Source organism: Capra hircus, chromosome 18 (genome assembly GCF_001704415.2).
Source record: "Capra hircus breed San Clemente chromosome 18, ASM170441v1, whole genome shotgun sequence".
Taxonomy (NCBI): domain Eukaryota; kingdom Metazoa; phylum Chordata; class Mammalia; order Artiodactyla; family Bovidae; genus Capra; species Capra hircus.
The window spans coordinates 40839454-40859328 of record NC_030825.1 but is presented as its reverse complement, the minus strand read 5'-3'; the positions used below and the strand labels follow the sequence as shown (position 1 = coordinate 40859328).

The 19875-nt window shown below is 49.1% G+C and overlaps 1 non-coding gene across 1 annotated transcript; it reads left to right on the top strand.

Moving 5' to 3' along the window:
- On the top strand, positions 15748-15820 carry TRNAM-CAU. Its single transcript has one exon. It is a non-coding gene; the product is annotated as a tRNA-Met (tRNA).

The window sequence follows — 19875 nt, the reverse complement described above, 5'->3', positions numbered from 1 at the left end:
CCAGGGCTGCTCTGAGAAATAAATGTCAAAGAACACAGTACATGTAAATGATATCCTGAAAGTGTCCTTCTTTTACTATGTTTATTATCAAAAAGACAAAATCTACAAAGAGTCATCAGAAGAGATATAGACACTTGATTAACATATGATTGTGGATGCCTGAGAAACAATCCCTGGTTACCCTCTTCTCCTTCCGCCCTCAGCATCAGGGACTTTTCCAATGAATCAGCGATTCACATCAAGTGATCAAAATACTGGCATACTGACTATTGAAGGCATAGTCCACATAAATATTTGCGCACAAATGTCCACAGCAGCGTTGTTCATAATAGCCAAAAAGTGGAAGCAAACCAAAATGCCCATCAACTGATCAATGGATAAATAAAATGTGGTATATATCCATACACTGGAATATTAATCGCTCATAGTTGCAGTGATAAGGCTGGGGACACTGGCCAGGCGGGACGCAGGCACCTAACCTGGAAATAGGCAGGAAGTGACAGAGTGGCTGGAGGGAGCAACCGCACCGTCTGTCGTCCCTCTCAGTGTACATCTTCAAAAGGTGCACGAGTTGGAGCACCATGGTGCCCAAAGTGAGGGGGTGGGGAGGAAAAAGAACCCAGGAGAGACACGGAGTCCCGACTGGAGCGCTAGGAGCTGAGAGAAGAAAGTTCTTTAAAAGGTGCAGAGAGATCCACAGGGTCAGCGCCACAGGCTCAAATCCCATGGATATATCCTGAAGGGTACATGCTCCATCACATTAAACCAACAACAGAAATATCAGTGATCAATGCCAAATGACCAGCTGGTTTCCGCTTAATCAGGGCCCTGACGGATCAGGACCTGGCTGCTTATCAAGAGATTTCACTGTCACTCAGCTCAGTTATGAAGTTGGTCATCACTTGACAACTACTGTTTGGAGCAATAACCACAGGCTGTGAGCTACACTCACACTGGAGTTTATATCATGAAGAACCTGCCCGTATCGGGCTCCTAGTGGAGGAGACAGCAAATACTTCCAGGGGTTGTCCTGCCCTTGGATTGCAGGGGTGTCTTTGCCTTTTTTGAGTCCCATACAAAATGATAATCTCTCATACTATTTCTCATTGATCCCCTTCCTCTCCCTCCATGCTCACCCTCCTCTCTCTCCTCAACCCCAGCCTCTGTGCGCAACTTTTTCTGCCCTCAGTAATATTCCAGGGACATACTGTGGTCTGTAACTGCCCTTCTTCAGGACTCACCAGGCAAATGATTTATAGGGCTGATCAGTGCTGAAAGAAAACAGGGGGTCTCCCACTTCAGAAAATTAGCAAGAACTACGAGGCAACGAAGAGCAGAGCATTAAACCAAGCATGGGGCCCTTTGGCTGCTCAAAGTGTGCACTCCAAAAGCCCTGCAATGTGGGGACAGAAATCAGCTCACTGACCATCAGCCCAGGAGAGAAGAGAACCATCAGTCTGTGACCCCTTAGCTTGTCATAAGCAGGGGATGGGTTCTCATCCCTGACTGTCCCCAACGGGACCCAGAATCTCACCAACTCCCCATAAAAGAAATCGCTAACACTTGTTAGAGCAGACATGGCAAATGAAACTTAACAGTTAAAGAAAAGCAAGGCTCCTGAATGTTAATTTTAAAAACCAAACTGAAGTTGTGAAGGGTGCTTCGTGACCACAAAACTACACTCTCAATCACAAAAGCCTGCATAGCAGGCCCGGTTTTGGGACAGGTGTGGTCAGGGCAGTGCGTCCTCAGGGGGGATACTGTCAGCAAACGAGAGATGAACCTGAAGGGGTGCCAGCTGTGCTCAGGTTGTAGCCGAGAGGAGGATGCCTCCCCTCACCCCAAGGGAGCCTCTCTAAGTCCTGAAGGAAGGAGGCTGCTGCTCCAGACTCCCCTCTCTTGGCTTCTACTTTCCTGAAAGATCACTGCCGTCAGGAGGCACTCCTCTGAAGTAGGTTATTGTATCAAAGACTAAGCAGCTGAAACCATAGCTGGGGTAACTGGCAAAGAGCTGAAGAGCCCCAGGCAAAAGTGTAAAGGGGAAAGAAATAGACCCAAAAACACAGGGAGGCCACGCAATCGGAAGAGTTATCATCTGAGGAGCATCCCTCCATCAAGGAGAGACTGGAGTTGGCAAGTAAATACCCCAACTTCCTGGTGCCATTTCCTGCGGCTCACACCCCAGCCCTGACCCCGTGCCCCCAACCCCAGCATCCAATGCACCACAAGCCAGAAAGCAACTGAATCCCAGGGTGAGAAAATCAGAAGTCTGATGAGTTCAATCATGATGAAACGATCCCAGAACAAAAGACTGCCCACAGCGGCTCAGAAAAGGTAGCCTCTTTCCCATCCAAATGGAGACAGGGGACATCACTGTGTCATAGCAGAGAGACAACGAAGGCACACAGGCCACATTCTACCGGAAAATCAAGAGGAGAGTCACACAGGCCTTCAGAGGCCAGCAGCAGCAAGTCACGGCTCCATAACACAAACAAATCAGGAAGACAGGGAATGGCTTGAAAAAAGACGCAGCCTCCCAATCCCAGGTGAGATGATGTGTCCAGCGGGCAAGTGTTGGAAGAGGAAAGGGAGCAGTGAAGGAGGCAAGAGTTCCCTGCATCGGGCCGATCGATGCACCCCTGACAGATGAAGCAAAAGCCACGAGGCTGCGCTGGTGCACAGCCAGCCAATCGGGAAGGAGAAACAGCAGACGCTCCTCGAGAAATTCAAAACGGACAACCAGGAAATCCAAGACCTGGAGGAAAAAATTAGAAAAACAAGCAAGATCCTCTAAATTTTATATCTGTCATCTAAACAGGAAAGCTGCGAACTCCTGTTTTGGGCACAGGATGCTAAAAGAGCTCTTGCCACAGAGGAGGTGGGAACTGCCAACTGGATACATGTTTTAGGACAAACACATCAAAAAAAGAGAGACTCTCCAACAAGCTGTGTCTCTTCAAAAAGTCCCAAGATGTAAGCAGTCCGCCAGAAACTTCCTGGAAGATGCCTGCGATGACCAGAGGTCCCTGTGGTCTGTCCAACCATCAGAACCGGTGAAATCTGGGGTGGGGGCTCTCCCCCTGCTGAAGGACCCCGGCCTGGACTGGAAGCCCCAACAACCACTCCCAGCGGTCACCTGAGGCCTCTCGTGTGGCACTCCCCCTCCTGGCTGGTTCAGCTGGGTCCCTCCACAGATGCAACAAACCCTCCTCTTCTAGGCAGCTGGATGCCACAGGCTGCCTGTCAGTTCCACGATTTCCATGGTCACCACCAGGAAGACCCCCTGCACCCCCTTGCATCCTCCCACCTATGGTTCCCCTCAGACCTACTGAGAAAATACAACCTGTGCTTTCCCCCACCCCCCACCTAGTAAGAACTTCCTTTTGCCCAAGAGAGTCTACGCAGACGACAATCTGAGGTTTGGGTTTCCAACAACTATCTGACCCCTGTAAAGACCACCAGCTGAACTGTTTCTTCCACCATCACCGATGAGACAGCCCATGAGCCCCTCCTAGCCCTTCACTGGAGGAGGCCAGCCTGAACTGGGGTCCCGGCCTGCAGAGGAAGCCCCGACACCTTGCCCTGGGCTTCTCCAAGGTCTGGTCACATAGCTGTGCTCTGCTGAAACCCTTCACTTCTGCAGAGCCATGTAGAAGAGCCACAGTGTCATAGCATCAAAGAGGAACCAACTCAATTCCCACAAACATGGCCAGTCCCGGGCCAACCTCATCATCACCTTCCTCAGCCATCCTCCCTGACTCTTCCAAGTGAGAATTCTAAGATGGGGGCCCTCCCACCCTGTGGAGCCTGGGCATACTCCAGCATTGACTCTGCTGTCTACAGAGCATATCAGAGGGCTCCACACTCTAACTATTCACACCACAATCCTTGGCGCAGTCTGACCAGCGTGAAGAGGGGTCATCTGCAATTAACACCAAGACTGACAGCCCCGGCTTCACGGCTACCTCTCACATGGGAAACCAGAACCTCAGAACCTACACATCGGTGATGAGCTGCAACCTCGAGTTGGTCTTATCACGCAGCCCTCAACATTCCAGTGGCATCTTTAGAGACTCCATGATAATGGCCACATTTGCTCTGCAGAGAACCACCTCCATGCTTTAAAGCACCCAGCAGTGTTGCCAGGGTACACACATCTTTCCCAATGTACCTCCAGGTACATTACATCTGTCGCGGCACAGCCGTGATGTCCACAAGGAGCTAGCTGCAATCTTCACTATCGAAGTCACAGGGACAGCTGTGCAGACAACCATCCAGGTACACACAGTGGGAAGAGCGACTCAAACGCCACACTCAACGCTACTGACACGGACCTCCCAGAGCCTGACTTGATGCCAGTTCTTATGCCTGGGGTCTTTGACTTGATGCCAGTTCTTATGCCTGGGGTCTTTGTCAAAATCCCCAAATCCCATAGAGTCCAGAAGCAACTCAAGGCAAAAAGTGGCACTCAGTTACCTCACCTGGAGGTGTTCCTTGCTATACCCTGAGCATTTCCAAAACTTGCTTCTGCTGCCTGGTACCAGACATCACAGTCCTACAGTGAGGGAACCGCAGGCTGGCAGACCTATAACTGAAGGACTGCCTGAAGCAGGCCACACGTGAGCATTCAAACAAAAAACGTCCAAAGCCTGGAGGAACATTCCTCACTCCTGAGCAGCAACACACCCTGGGGTTTGGAATTCCTGGGGAAGTGCTGGAGTAGCTATACAAAGAATTAAGCAAGAAAAAGAAAGCCTGATTCCACTATGGAGGACGAATCATCATTTAAAAAAAAAAAAAAAACCAAGGCCAAAAGATCCTCATGGCATCCAGGATGCCCCAGCATGACGGCACCGCAAGTGCAGGGCGCTTTTACATCACCTCCTAAATAGTGGGGACCTCAAATGCTTCCAATTCATCTTCCACATGGGCCTTCTCCTTAGAACCCTTTTCCTCTGGTCTCTCCCCTGAATAAGCAACTACCACTTCTGAAGTTTGTGGTTAAAAAGAAAATGTATTCACCACACAAGATTATCTCAAGACCTTATTCCCCACAGAATTATTTTAATAGTAAAGGACTTAGGGATTTAGAGCATTACGTATAATGCTCTAATAAAAACCCTTCAGATTTGAGTAAAAAGAAATACAATAAAAACCGAGTTCCAGCCCATGGGAATACCCAACCAGATTTAGGAACCAGTAATTCACATCTAAAAGGGCTAGGGTTTAAAAGCCTGTGTCCGTCACCTTTGAAAACATTTTTGCCATGCCTACATTGGACCGTCCACACGGTGCACAGAAGTGAGCAGAGACCACCAAGGTTCAGAAAAGTAATCTTGCGAGAGCGCCTTACAGCGCCTTCTGAGGGCTCACGCCACAGAGAATGTTGCAAAGCAGTAGTTCTCAACCAGAGGCAACCTTGTCCCCATCTCTCCTCCCTGAAGATATCTGGCAATGTCTGGAGACATTTTTGATTGTCACAAACTGGAGGGGATGCTACTAGCATCTCGTCGGAGGCCTGGGGACGCTGCTCATCATCCCACAATACACGGGGCAGCACGCTGCCCGCCACGACAGAGAGCAATCCAGCCCCAAGTGTCAGTATTTCAGAGGCTGAAACACTCCCAACCAAAAGTCACCTCAAATCCCTGAGGCATCCACTCTTGAGTCACAACCCCTCTGAGCAGCTCATTCTGGAGACCCTCTCCCTGGCAGAGGAAACATCGTACCCAAAGACCCCAAGCTTTGCCGTTTTGAAGCGGTGGGGGGCGTCAACAACCCCTGATGGCCATTCGCGACCACTCTCCCTCACTCAACCCTGCAATGCCAGGATACTCAGGTCAGATACTCTTTGCAGAGTGTATTTCAAAACTTTTAAAGATACTTCTTAAAGAAAAAAAAAAAACCCTGCTCAAAACAAGCTTCAGCACTTATTACCTCATTTAAACTTCATAGTCATCCTGCCAGGAGTCACTACGTGACAGAGGAGGAGACTGGAGTACACAAAAAGGTTCAGGCAACTTTTCCAAGGCTTCGCAGCCGGCGAGTGCCGGAGCCGCAGGCCGGGAGCCTCAGGTTCCGGAGCCCCGCGGGCACTCGCGGGAGGACCCCAGCCCACGGCGGGGGTGGGGGCGCGCCGACCCCAGCCTGCCTTCCACCCAGCTCGCACCTCCGCAGTGGCCGCCCTCCCCTTGCTGGTAGGCAAAAGCCTCAGAAGGGCCCAACCCGGCCCTCCCGCACCGCCGCGCCACGGAGGACGCCTCTCGGCGCAGACGCGGAGACAAGAACGTGGGCGTGAGGACGTTGACAGGACGTGCGGACTTGACGTGGACACATTGACGTGGACTTGCAGCGTGGGGCGTGGGCAGCTCCCCCTCCCACGGGCCGGCGCTGCGTCTGCACAGAGAAGACCCGGTCCCGAGCTTCCCCGCAGTGCGGGTCTCCGCAGGTGCCTCTCCGGCTGGCTGCTCCTTTTCTGCTGCAGCCACGCCTGCCTGTGGCACCTGTCGCAGCTACTGGTTCACGGAGCAAGTCAGCGCCAAGGCGCATCACTTGTGCATTTAGGGTCCGCCAAACTTGCCCGTTCCTCCATCCGCCAGGACCTTTTCTGTGCTCCTTGGAGGCCAGAAGGCAGCCAAAACCTAGAAATCAATGAGCAGTGGCGAATCCCTGAGGTTTCCTTATTTTTCCTTCATCAAACTTCTCCTCGCTTCCCTCAGTTTCTCTCTGCTTTTGTTTCACAGGAAGAGGTTGCTTGTGGACAAGGCGGTCTGCAGGTCCTGCAGGGGAAAACTTCACGTTCCTCCTCTGGCTGGGAATGATGCTGCACAGTCATGCCCCTGGGTTCGTCCTGTGTCCTCACTTCCTGGTGGTCGAGCTTTAATTTGATCACGGGGTTCCTGCTGAAAACCACCCAGCAGGGCGCCTTTGTATCCAGAGGCCTGTGACAGTCAAGAAATGGCATTTGGGGAAACTGTTCAGAGGCACATTTTTTTCTTCTACTTTACATGTATTCAGACCTAAAATTTGCGTTTCAGAAAACAGCCAACCAGATTTAATGGATATTTACCCCTTTGCCTTGTGTGCACCAGATCAGTTTTTTAAATGAGTAAACGTTATTCTAAAGCTCACCCACCACCACTACCCTGCTATTCCTTTCCGTAATCCACCCCTACTCTGGGACAATCACTATATGAGTCAACAGAGCATCCTTTCTCTGGATATTTCTCACTGGTATGGGACACTAGTGTAGCCAGAAGTCAGCATGTCATACCTGCCCAGTGAGTTCTGACAACTTACAGAAAAGGCATTATACTGCCCCGATCTGGACCCTAATGGACTCATTCTAAAACAGCCCCAGCTCCTTTTCTTGACTGGATATCGGATGCCTGCAGTTGGGCAAGGGTGGCTTTTTCCATTTCAGGCTGGATGGGATGAACCCTGCCATCTGATGGAGGAGAAACAGGCCCAGAGAGGAGAACTGAACATGTCGAGATCACAAAGTCAGTGGCGAGGTAGGGAATAGAGCTGAGCTCTTGGCCTGGGCCAAAGTGCATTCATGATCCGGTGACGTCATCAGAACTTTCTTCCTCTCCATCCCACAGAAAGTGGGCTCTGTGGACGGGGCCCTCCTTCCCCACTGCACTCAGCCTGGAGAGGAGCCAGCCAGCTACAGGAAGCCGTGGCCTGAGGCTCTGAGTTGCTGAAGTTCCGCTTGAGGGCATACTGCCACTGGAGTCAGTATTTCTGGTCAGGAGGGAGAGGACTAGGGCACCCAAGTTAAAATCTAGGTGGAGCCAGGGCGCCATCTGCTGGCTAATTGCTAAGTAACCCAAACCTTAGGTCTGCTGCTGCTAAGCTGCTTCAGTCCTGTATGACTCTGCGACTCCATAGATGGCAGCCCACCGGGCTCCCCGGTCCCTGGGATTCTCTAGGCAAGAATACTGGAGTGGGTTGCCATTTCCTTCTCCGATGCATGAAAGTGAAAAGTGAAAGTGAAGCCGCTTAGCCGTGTCCGGCTCTTGGCGACCCCATGAACTGCAGCCTTCCAGGCTCCTCCGTCCATGGGATTTTCCAGGCAAGAGTACTGGAGTAGGGTGCCATTGCCTTCTCCAAACCTTAGGTCTACCTCTAAGATTTCTTGTGATCCCACCGAGGAAAGCTGAGGGTTGGATTCAGGGCAGACCCCTCCTGGAGAGATTTTCCTTTTTTTCTAGATTACCCCTGGGAGAATCCCCAGGATTCCAACTGATGATAAAACCGTATCCATCGTGTACAAGACCCTTTTTCTCTCTTACTGCATCCCTAGCCCAGCATCATCTATTGATGGCTTTATATGACCAGCCACTGGATACAGTACTTCGAGGACTGGAAACAAGGTACTTGTTCTTCCCTCCGTGGAATTTCTTGAGTGAGGCAGAAAAAGAAACACAGTGAGACAAAGATCTGACGAAAGGCAGTGGGACGGAGCGGGTGGAAAGGAGGACCAAGTACCACGGAAATGGATCAGAGGGGCTCTAATGACAGACAAGGTGTTCTAGCTGAGTTTTGAGGAGGAAACAGGTAGACAGATGTGGGGAGAAGGGAAGGCACCTGTGGGGGGTGGAACAGACATAGCCAATACCCCTTCTCACTAGTCCCATGTCCCAGCTGCTTCCTCTTCCTCCCTCCATCCATCCTAATTCACCATGGGTCACAGTGGCTGTCCACCTAGAGAAGCAACTCACCTTTCCTGGTTGCAGCTCTCCTCTCCCACCAGGTCCACCTCCAGTGGGATTCCTGTGACTCTCCCAGCCCTCATACCTTGACCCTGCCCATGAACACTCAGAAGCCCGTCCACAATCTGGACACTTGAGAATTCAATACGTGGGAAATATTTCTTATGCAGGGGATTCAGCAAAGCCTAAACCATCCTTTGTCCCTAAGAAACAGAATTCATCCCAGGAAAGGAGAAAAAGTATGAAGATGTCATGCCAAGAAGTGTTTTTGCACGTTCAGAGGAAGCAGCAAGATCCCTGCAGGCTGTTACGGTTGTTATACGTCCTCACTCATGGCAGGGTGGGTCCTGAAGGTGCAGGGAAACCCGGTCACCCTGGACAACGGCATTGTTTTCTCTAACCTTCTGATACTCCTATCTCATCTGGGGGAAATCAGCTTGAGCTAGAAATCTGTGCTGCCAGCAGAGGCAGCAGCAGACCACAGTTTGACCAGAAAACAGCTCCTTTGTTACATTCTCTGTCCACGAGGTGGAGCAGTGGTTCTTGGCTGCAGATCAGCTTCACCTAGGGAGATTTATAGGAACAGTGATGCCAGGATCCCACCCCCAGAAATTCTGATTGTCCCAGGGTGCAATCCTAGCATCACACGTTCTGGTCTCCCAACAAAATCTTTATTTTTCTTTAATGGGGAAAAACTAAAGAAGGAGAAGCAGCAACCTCTCAGACCACATTTTTCAGCTAGGGTTGAGAACCACTGAGCTAGGCCTTTGTAACCCAACCGTGGTTCACAGACCAGCAGCCTCAATGTCACCTGAGAACTTGTTAGAAATGCAGAAATGCAGGACTCATCCCAAATCTCTTGAATCAGAATCTGCATTTTAACCAGATCCCCAGAGGTTTTGTGCGCATATCACAGTCTGAGGAATGCTGGCCCTAGTAACCAGAAGGGCCCTTAGGGTGGTCTTAGTCCAGTGCCAAATCTAGTTTAGAAATGCAGAGGTTGAAGCAAGAGGGAAAAGTCCATTTTCTCAGCATCACTGGACTTGCACTGGGTGGAATGGCACAGGCCTCAAGACACTGACTCCCAGTTAGTACTCTTTTTCCCACAGCACCCAGAACTGGGCCTGGGCATCAGATAGCCATAAATGGTGGTGGGAGTTTGATGGGGTTTTGGAACTTCCCCCATAGCTCTTAGTGCAAGGACAGTGGGTATCCCAGAGATGGCAAAAGTACCATCGGCTCAAGGAACTTCTACCCAAATAAACAACTCAACACACACACACTATATCACCCAAATATAACCTCTCACCTTGAGTGACGCTGTGGGACCATCTCTAAATCTAGGAAAACAGAGAAGAGAAAAACATCACTGTGGACAAAAGTGTAGCCAGGGAAGGCTTCCTGCAGGAGGAAGAAGGTTCCTGGAGGGAAAAGCAGGTTTCAGGCAAAAAGGCCAAGATGAATGGAGGGTATTAACAGGTCAGGAAGGGGATTCAATAAGACGAGGAAACCAAGTAAGTGTTGGGGAGCTGTGAGAGATAAAGCTGGGGTAGGGAAGTGGCTCGGGGCTTCCCTGATAGCTCAGGTGGTAAAGAATCTGCCTGCAATGCAGGAGACCCCAGTTCAATTCCTGGATTGGGAAGATCCCCTGGAGAAGGAATAGGCTACCCATTCCAGTATTCTTGGGCTTCCCTTGGTGGCTCACCTGATAAAGAAGCCGCCTGCGATGTGGGAGACCCCTGGGTTAGGAAGATCCCCTGGTGAAGGGAAAGGCTACCCACGCCAGTATTCTGGCCTGGAGAATTCCATGGACTCTATAGTCCATTGGGGTCACAGAGTCAGATATGACTGAGCGACTTTCACTCACTCACTCACTCACTGGGGGAGTGGCTCAGAACATAGACAAGACCCTGAGAGCAGACAGAGGACTGCTTGGTAGAGCTGATTCAGATCCTGGGCTGGAGGCCACAGAGAGCCATAGAAGGTATTGGAACCAGAGGGAAGTCTGGGCCTTGAAAAGGCCTGGGATGTTGGACATGGTTCAGTGGAGGAAGGGGCTATAGGAACCCTTACCCTGGGAGCTTGCTGAGGGCAAGACTAGAGGCTCATTCATCTCAGGATCACCAGCATTTTCGTAGAGCCTTGGCCTTGGAAGGTCTCCTCCAGCTGACCATATCCATGGGAGGCCAGCCTTCAACACAGGGCCATTTAAGACTCAAGGTCTAGGTCAGAACAGGAAACGTAAGTCAATGCTCTCGTGACCTTGGGCTTGTTCCATCATAGAGTAGGGACCATAACAGAAATTCCCTCATAAGGTAAGAATTGCCTGTGATAAGACACATTCTACACCTGGTGTCTAGCTGGTGCTCCGTATCATGATGACTCTATTCTACTTCTTAACCGTTGTTGTTCCATGTAAGATAGCACCGCCTTGGTTATCTCTTTGAGTTACTCCTTCGATCTCTTTCCCCTAATTAATGCTAGCATCTGTTGAGTACTACACCCATATCAAAGCACAAGCTCCTTTAATCCTTCAATAATGCTTTGAGATCAGTTCTATTCATTTCCTGATTTAAAGGTGAGAAAACTCAATGACAGGGTTTTACATGCACCCAATAAGGGTTTGAATTGGGTTACTGGATCAAGCACCCCTCTCTTAACCACACTTTCATACAGCCTCCTAATGAGATGGCCCAGGACTCTGTGGCTCCTCCATGACTCTCAGGCTACACATTCTCCCTTAATAACTCCTCCTCTGGCAGTTATAAGGACCAATCTCAATTTTTTTTGTTTTTGGCCTTCATCTTCTTTGATCAACAGACCCACATTTCCAAAGGCCAGTATCTACATGGATGTCTGTCTTCTTCTGAAGCCTAACCAGTCCCAAGTTCCCAGCCCCCTCCTCTAGCCTGAGCCTGGGTAACTCACGCCTTGTACCTCCTAACTTCATTCTGTCTAGAAGTGTGGCCATGCTGGTCTCCATCCCCAATGTGGGGTCCTGGAGGACACACTGTCTCCCGGTGCCTCTCAAAGACCCGAGCACACTCAACACAGGACCTACCTGTCTCTCCAGCCAGTGTCCCCTCCCTGCCCTCCCATTTTGAATCACAGCACTGTATCCTTCCTTCATCAGGTCCTCTAAGATCTGAAACTTTTCCTAGACCATCCCTTTCCAGCAGGCTTCTCATTCTCCCAACAGTCTTCTCAACTCAGGACTGGCTCCCAACTGCCTCTTAGATTGCTCCCTTCCCCCACATTCCAGAAGCCCAACTGCTCCCTGCCCTCCTGCAAGCTCAGGCCAAATCCAAGCCCGCTTTCAGTTTTGTCCACGCTCTGGCCCCTATGAGAGTTAGTTCCAATTATGTGTCTTACTCAGTGAACCATAAACTCCTTGGGGGCAGGAGCTGTGTCTTTTTAACTTTTGTCCCCTTGACACAGATCACAGTAACTAGCACAGAAAACCACTAATAACATATTTGAATAAAAGAATTTGGGGATTCAGTTAAAACAGAAAGTGTCTTGATTCATAGGGAGCATTTTATTTAAAAAAAAAAACCTAACAACTTGGAAGTTATATGTATTCATGACACAGAAACTTATAAAACTGCCCACTCCCACAGTCCAGATCACTCTGGCCCTTGCATTGCACACCTGACCTGTTTTTTATTCATTTATTTCTGTTTTCACCCATAATGTGTGTGGACTATTCAAATACTTCTTGAGCTAATGAATCAAAGAGATGTTAATGGCTACCTGATCCAGGAGAATTTACAGCTGAATACTGGAAATACCTAGGAAGTTTGTTAAAAGTACAATCCCCAAGCCCATTCCCCAAATTTACTGAATCAGAATCTCTAAAGGAAGGTCTGAGGGCTTCCACTGTGATTCATTTGTTTTCAACTTTTAACTTTTCCTTTTAAAGTACTTTTCAGACTTATGAAAGTTTGGAAATAATAAAGGTCCCATATACCTTTTACCCAGCTTCCCCAAATATTAACGCTTAACCTGCCATGCAATGATCAAAACCAGGAAATTAATATTGATATATAAACTCATCTACAGACTTTATTCAAATTTATGCAGTTGTCCATTGATGTCCTTTTCAAGTTTCAGTAGCCAATCCAGGATCCCATTGGGCACTCTAGAACCCCCTTCCTAATTCCCCTCCCTCCCCGAACGCCCTTGGTCACATCTCCCAATCTCAACCCCAGATCCTCAGATCTCCCAGTCCTTTGTAGGCCTTTCTATAGAGAACTCTCTCCGGTAATCAATCAATAAGCTAAAACTAGTTCTTGTGTATCTGCTGCAGAGGATTTAGAAAATTCCAGAGCAACCTCTGCCACAAAGGTAAAGGAATCATCTCAAGGGAAGAGTAAAGATATAGGAAAGTGAAGGAGAAGGAAACATTCTCTGTTGGTTCTGGGCCTCTGAGCAAGAGGAGTTCAGGACAGAGGGGCTTTGTGGGTGACCAACATCGGATTAGCATGTGTGGGTAAGAAAGGCAGGAGCAGAGGCTGGGAGGGGGGCTGGAAGGTTCTGCGTGGGTGTGCAGGATGGCGCATGGCCTAACTCTTCCAGCTGAGAGACCAAGCTGCAGAGCCCTGAGAACTATTTCCCCAAATGTTGTGAGGTGCCATTCAGGATTGGCAGAGGGATACTTTGAAAAATGTGTTTAGAGAGATTCCTGGAACAAACCATGTCCTTTGCTCTGCAGCTTCTCAAGGTGGGGGGGGGGGGGGTGGTTTGAGGGAAAGTGGGGTGAGGGAGGGAAGGGGAGGGAAGGTTGGAGGGAGCTCTGGCCACACAGCTCTCATAGCTTCGGAGGACCTGGCCCGCTGGAGGAGCTGCCTGTACCGCAGCCGGTCTCTTCCTGCTCTCCGGCAGAATTTGTACTAGGCTAGGATGACCCGGAGGGGAAGCCACAAGGTCGGGACTGGGTAGAGAGAACAAATGCCAAGCCCTGACTCCCGGCCAAACGAACTCTTTGTTCACTAAAAAGGCGCACCGAGTCTAGGCAGGACGTGGCAGGAGAGAGGGTCTTGGGGGTGGGCCCAGAACCTCCTCCACCATCCTTCTGAATGTGGTGTTCCCCGGGGTGGCTCAGATTCTGTCCCTGCATTGCTGAACACCCAGTCAAAGGAGGAGACACACAGGGAACAACTGAGAACAACCTGGAACCACAGGATGCAAATCAGTCACTTAAGTGCCCTGGGAAATCAGAGCAGCAAGAGGGAACCAGTGTGAACGACTGTCCAAGAGATGACCTGAAACCTGCGTTAAGCTAGCACCAAAGCCCTGAAAGGGGCTGGGGGGGGGCAAGGGGCTAGACGCACCAGATATGAAAATACACTGTTCCCTGGTGAAAACAATAATGCCATAAGGGCTGAGAGAAAGAATAAGCCGCCCAGCCCAAGGTAGTACTCGTACCTTGTAATAATCGTTGGATAAACGGGATGGGGTAGTGATTTCTCGGTAGTCATGCCTTCTGGGCATCGGCAGCAGAAATTCCGGTGAAGAAGTAAGGAAGGAATGCTTTCTGACTTATATGATCTATGTTATATGTTCTGCCCATCCACTAATTCATCCATCCATCCACCCTGCATTCTTGTAACAGTAAGATTTTAAACCCTGCCTAAACTCTGATGCTGGGAGGGATTGAGGGCAGGAGGAGAAGGGAGCGACGGAGGATGAGATGGCTGGACGGCATCACTGACTCGATGGACGTGAGTCCAAGGGAACTCCGGGAGTTGGTGATGGACAGGGAGGCCTGGCGTGCTGCGATTCGTGGGGTCGCAAAGAGTCGGACAAGACAGAGCGACTGAACTGAACTGAACTGAGAAGGAACGCTCGGAGAAGGCAATGGCACCCCACTCTAGTAATCCTGCCTGGAAAATCCCATGGACAGAGGAGCCTGGAAGGCTGCAGTCCATGGGGTCGCTGAGGGTCGGACACGACTGAGTGACTTCACTTTCACTTTTCACTTTCATGCATTGGAGAAGGAAATGGCAACCCACTCCAGTGTTCTTGCCTGGAGAATCCCAGGGACGGGGGAGTCTAGTGGACTGCCGTCTATGTGGTCACACAGAGTCGGACACGACTGAAGTGACTTAGCAGCAGTAGCAGCAGAGGGAACGCTTGCTGCTCTTCTGCTCTCCGAAATGCAATGCTCTATATGTAATAAAGACACAAAATGATTTGAAGGAGGAAGCAGAACCACAAGGTTGAATAAACGAGTAAGATGGCAAGTCCAAGGCAATCATGGTTTCTCCCTCCGTCTTTCCAACTGAATTCTCATCCAAGAGTCTTCTGGAATCTTCTCTCCCTTCTCCTAATTCATCCCCACTCCTAAGGCCGGCTCAGGGCCTGGAGAGTTCACGCCCCAAATTCTTCCGAACCCCTCTCTCTTCCTCCCGCCCGCCTGCCCTCGCCCCAGGTCCCTTCCCACCCTTCAGGGTAGCCCCCCATGCCCATCTGCAGCGGGTGTCGCCCCCTCCAGCCTTCGTCCAGCCAGACACCCGCCGTTGGTCAGCAACACAAGCCCGAGCTCACGCCCCGAGCGCTCCGGCGACAGTGGCCGTCTGGGCGGACACCCGCAGCGCCGCCCGCCGCTCGCGCCGCCTCCTCCCTGCTCTGCGCATCCCTGCCGCGCGTCCTCCCGCCAAAGCCAGGCGCGTGCGCTCCGGTTTCGCTTGGAGCCTGTGCCCGCGCGGGGCCCTCGCGTGTTCTGCCGCGCCTATTCCTGCTCGCTCCGCAGAACCCCACCGGCCGCGCGCGCCCTTCCACCCACGGCGAGCGCGGCTGCACGAGCCCACCTCCTCTCTCGACCCCCTGAGCTCCAGGCTGGCGCGGGACTCCCTCCCGCCGCAAGACGGCTCCAGTCCCGGAAGAAGAGAGGAGCCGTCCTTCCCCAGCTGTCCCGGGACCCACCGGCGCTCAGCCGGCAAACACCGACTCTTGCGAGGCGGTTAGGCCAAAGGAAGCGGCTGCAGGCACTTTCCCTTTAACGAGAAAGAAGGTCCTCTCTCTGTCAGCCTTCTTAGCGCAGTGGGCAGCGCGTCAGTCTCATAATCTGAAGGTCCTGAGTTCGAGCCTCAGAGAGGGCATAACGTTTTACTGCCATTCACAGAAAATAATCTGCTTTCCAGGGTGATGTTTACAGAGGTCCCGCGGACTCAGCAGGTAGAGGGATCCCCACGTGCTGCCAGAGAAGTAAATGCTTAGGTCCACAGAGAGCCCATTCAACCACTAAACCACAGCCACGAGGGTCGATCAATGTCCCATCTTCCTGCGGGGAAATGGATACAGCACTGCTGAGTGATTAAATTCGTCTCACAACATCTGTGAAAAATTTTCCTAAACCATTTCTGACTTCCTTTCCCCCAACTTCCTCTGTGTGCTCCCCTAATGGCTCAGCGGTAAATAATCCGCCTGGAACGCAGGAGACTCGGGTCCAATCCCTGGGTGGGAAAGATCCCTTGGAGAAGGAAATGGCAACCCACTTCACTGTTTCTGCCTGGAGAATCCCATGAACAGAGGAGCCTAACTGGCCCCAGTCCATGCGACTGCAAAAAGGCACCACTTAGCAGCTAGAACACGACCACCTTCCTCCACTCGGATCCAGGCCGTGTCTGCACATTCTTCTTCTGCTGTCTCCGGAGACTGTAACCTTTCTCCGGTCCAGACCCAGTTTTCAGTTTCTGGGAAGACCTGGGCTGTCAGTGCAAGTCTCCCACGTGGCCCTGGAAGGCAAGGTGAAGCCTGGCATTGATGACCTAGGAATGGCCAAACTTTAGCTTTAGCTAAATCTCCCATTCTTTTTAGATTTTTTTGAATCCTTCAATTTTTGATTATTCAGTTGACAATAGCTTCCAGTTTCTTTGTGATTTAGCCTCTACTAATTATTTAGACATATATTTCTTAATTTCCAAAACCAGGAAATTTTTAGTTTCCTTTTTATTGTTTATTTCTATCTTAATTGCATTATGGTCTTAGAATATATTCTGTAAAAATTAAATACTCTGAAATTTATGGCTCAGTATTTAGTCCCATCTTCTGTTTGTCATTATTACATAATTTTATTTAGATTAGCATCAAATTAAACAATGTACTGAGTTAATAATAAATTATAAATATAAATAATAAAACTTATTAATATTACATTATTATACTCTATTATGCCAGTAGTTTTCCTCTATTAACTTGGAAGCTGTACCCTTGTTTAGTATTTTTTTAGTAACTAGCCTTGAAATTACACTACTCTTTGACTTATCGTGACTATTCTTAACTTGGACTTTACCTTCTTTCCACGAAAGAAGAAAAAGTACAGTTCTCTTATTTTATCTTTTCAAAGTCTTACTCTCCCAACTTACATGCTTTTTTTTTTTTTTTTCAGTTTTCTTTGGTATACATCTAGTTGAATTGCTGAGTCATATAACTCTCCCTTTAGCATTTTAAAAAGCTACCAAACTGTTTTTCAAAGTGGCTGCAATGAGTTCTATTAATACAGTCCCACCAGCAAGTTATGGGGATTCCAGTTTCTCCATAACCCCAGCAAATTTGTTACTGTCTGTCCTCTTTATTCTAGCCATCCTGTTCTTGCAACTTTCCTTTGCACTGTGGGTTTGGTTTGTGTTTCTGTGATAACGTTGAACTTATTCCTTTGCTTATTGCCATCTGTGTACCTTCTTTATAAAAACAGCTATTCAAATCTTCTGCCCTTTTTAAAATCGTTTTTTCTTTTGTTGTTGAGTTTTAAGAATTCTTTACATATTTTGGATATAAATCCCATACCAGAAATATCTTCGCAAAGGTTTTTACCCCTTCTGTAGGCTGTCTTCACTTTGTTAATGGTTTTTCTTGAAGCCAACTCCTTTTTGACAAACATTACCCTTATGGCAGAAGGTGAAGAGGAACTAAAAAGCCTCTTGATGAAAGTGAAAGAGGAGAGTGAAAAAGTTGGCTTAAAGCTCAACATTCAGAAAACCAAGATCATGGCATCCGGTCCCATCACTTCATGGCAAATAGATGGGGGAACAGTGGAAACAGTGTCAGACTTTATGTTTTGGGGCTCCAAAATCACTGCAGATGGTGATTGTAGCCATGAAATTAAAAGACACTTACTCCTTGGAAGAAAAGTTATGACCAACCTAGATAGCATATTAAAAAGCAGAGACATTACTTTGCCAACAAAGGTCCATCTAGTCAAGGCTACGGTTTTTCCAGTAGTCATGTATGGACATGAGAGTTGGACTGTGAAGAAAGCCGAGCACCGAAGAATTGATGCTTTTGAACTGTAGTGTTGGAGAAGACTCTTGAGAGTCCCTTGGACTGTAAGGAGATCCAACCAATCCATTCTAAAGGAGATCAGTCCTGGGTGTTCTTTGGAAGGAATGATCCTAAAGCTGAAACTCCAGTACTTTGGCCACCTCATGCGAAGAGCTGACTCACTGGAAAAGACTCTGATGCTGGGAGGGATTGGGGGCAGGAGGAGAAGGGGATGACAGAGGATGAGATGGCTGGATGGCATCACCGACTCGATGGATGTGAGTTGGTTATGGACAGGGAGGCCTGGTGTGCTGCAATTCATGGGGTCACAGAGTCAGACACGACTGAACAACTGAACTGAACTGAACTGACCTGACCTTGAAGAAATAAACAATGCATATAGAGTTGAATCTGTCCTTTTTATCCTTTTATGATCCAGTTTCTCTACTTTAGTCTCCAGAAATTACCCACCTTGTGAATTTGATCTTTAGAATTCCCTAACTTTTAAAAATACTGTGTAAAAAATATATAGACACTTGGAGTCTAATTGTTACTATAGCCCAGGACAGGACTACTGTTGGACCCTACTCTGTATATTTTTCCATGGAAGCTAAATAAATATATTATTGAGAGGCACAATGGCTATAGCAGGAGTCAGCAAACTACAGCCAGCAGACCAAATGTGACCCACTGCTTATTTTTAAAAACAAAGTTTTATTGGCACACAGTCACATTCACATATGTGAATGCTACAGCAGAGCTGAGCAATTGCAAAAAGGCCTAAAATATTTACTATCTGGCCCTTTAAGTAAAAGTTTGTTATTTTCAGAGTTATAGTGACAAATTCATAACATGTATAACAATTCAAATACAAGTTTATTTTTCTCCCCTGAAATATTCCAAAGGGGGAAGCTCTTCTCCATGTTTGATTTGGGGACACAGGATGCTTTCATCTCATTGTTTGGTAATCCCCTTGGACTTTCACGTCACTTGCCTGGAGCTGGTAGAAGGAGACAGAGAGCCTGGAGGGGACATCCCCCTACTCCTTAGGTCTTGGCCCAGAAAGGAGGCACATTCTTCACTCGTTATCTGTCAGCACGAACCAGTACTGGACAGTATCTCAATGCAAAGGATGGTACAATTGGTCCCAGGCTTTGTGCCTCTTCCAGGTGAATTTTAACCTACAAACTTTAGTAGGCTACTACCTGTCTCAGCCCAGAGAAGGCAATGGCACCCCACTCCGGTACTCTTGCCTGGAAAATCCCATGGACGGAGGAGCCTGGTGGGCTGCAGTCCATGGGGTCGCTAAAGAGTCAGACACGACTGAGCGACTTCACTTTCACTTCTCACTTTCGTGCATTGGAGAAGGAAATGGCAACCCACTCCAGTGTTCTTGCCTGGAGAATCCCAGGGACGGGGGAGCCTGGTGGGCTCCCGTCTATGGGGTCGCACAGAGTTGGACACGACTGAAGCGACTTAGCAGCAGCAGCTCTCTCAGCCATGTCAACTCCAAGCAGAGGCTGGAGTAAAGCAGGCCTATATGGCTTGATTCAGGGAGCTGGGTCTTTTTCAGTTTGGTGAAGGCCACCCAAAATATCACATCCACCAACATGAGAAGATGCCCTGAAACAGACAGGCAGCTTCTGACTGGCACCAGATGCCAGATTGAGAATCAAGACCTTGGCTATGGTTAGATCAGCTCCTGGAGTTTTAACCTGCATCAAGAGTTGAGCTTTGTCGGTCTACCAGCATCCTGATACAAACTGAAAGTTTGTACGTGGACATACGTTGCTTCCTGAGCTTTCTTAAGAGTCCAAGAATTCCCTGATACCCCTAAAAAGAGTTATAAACAAAACTAAGTATGGTCTAAAATGTTTCACCCACTCAGGAATTT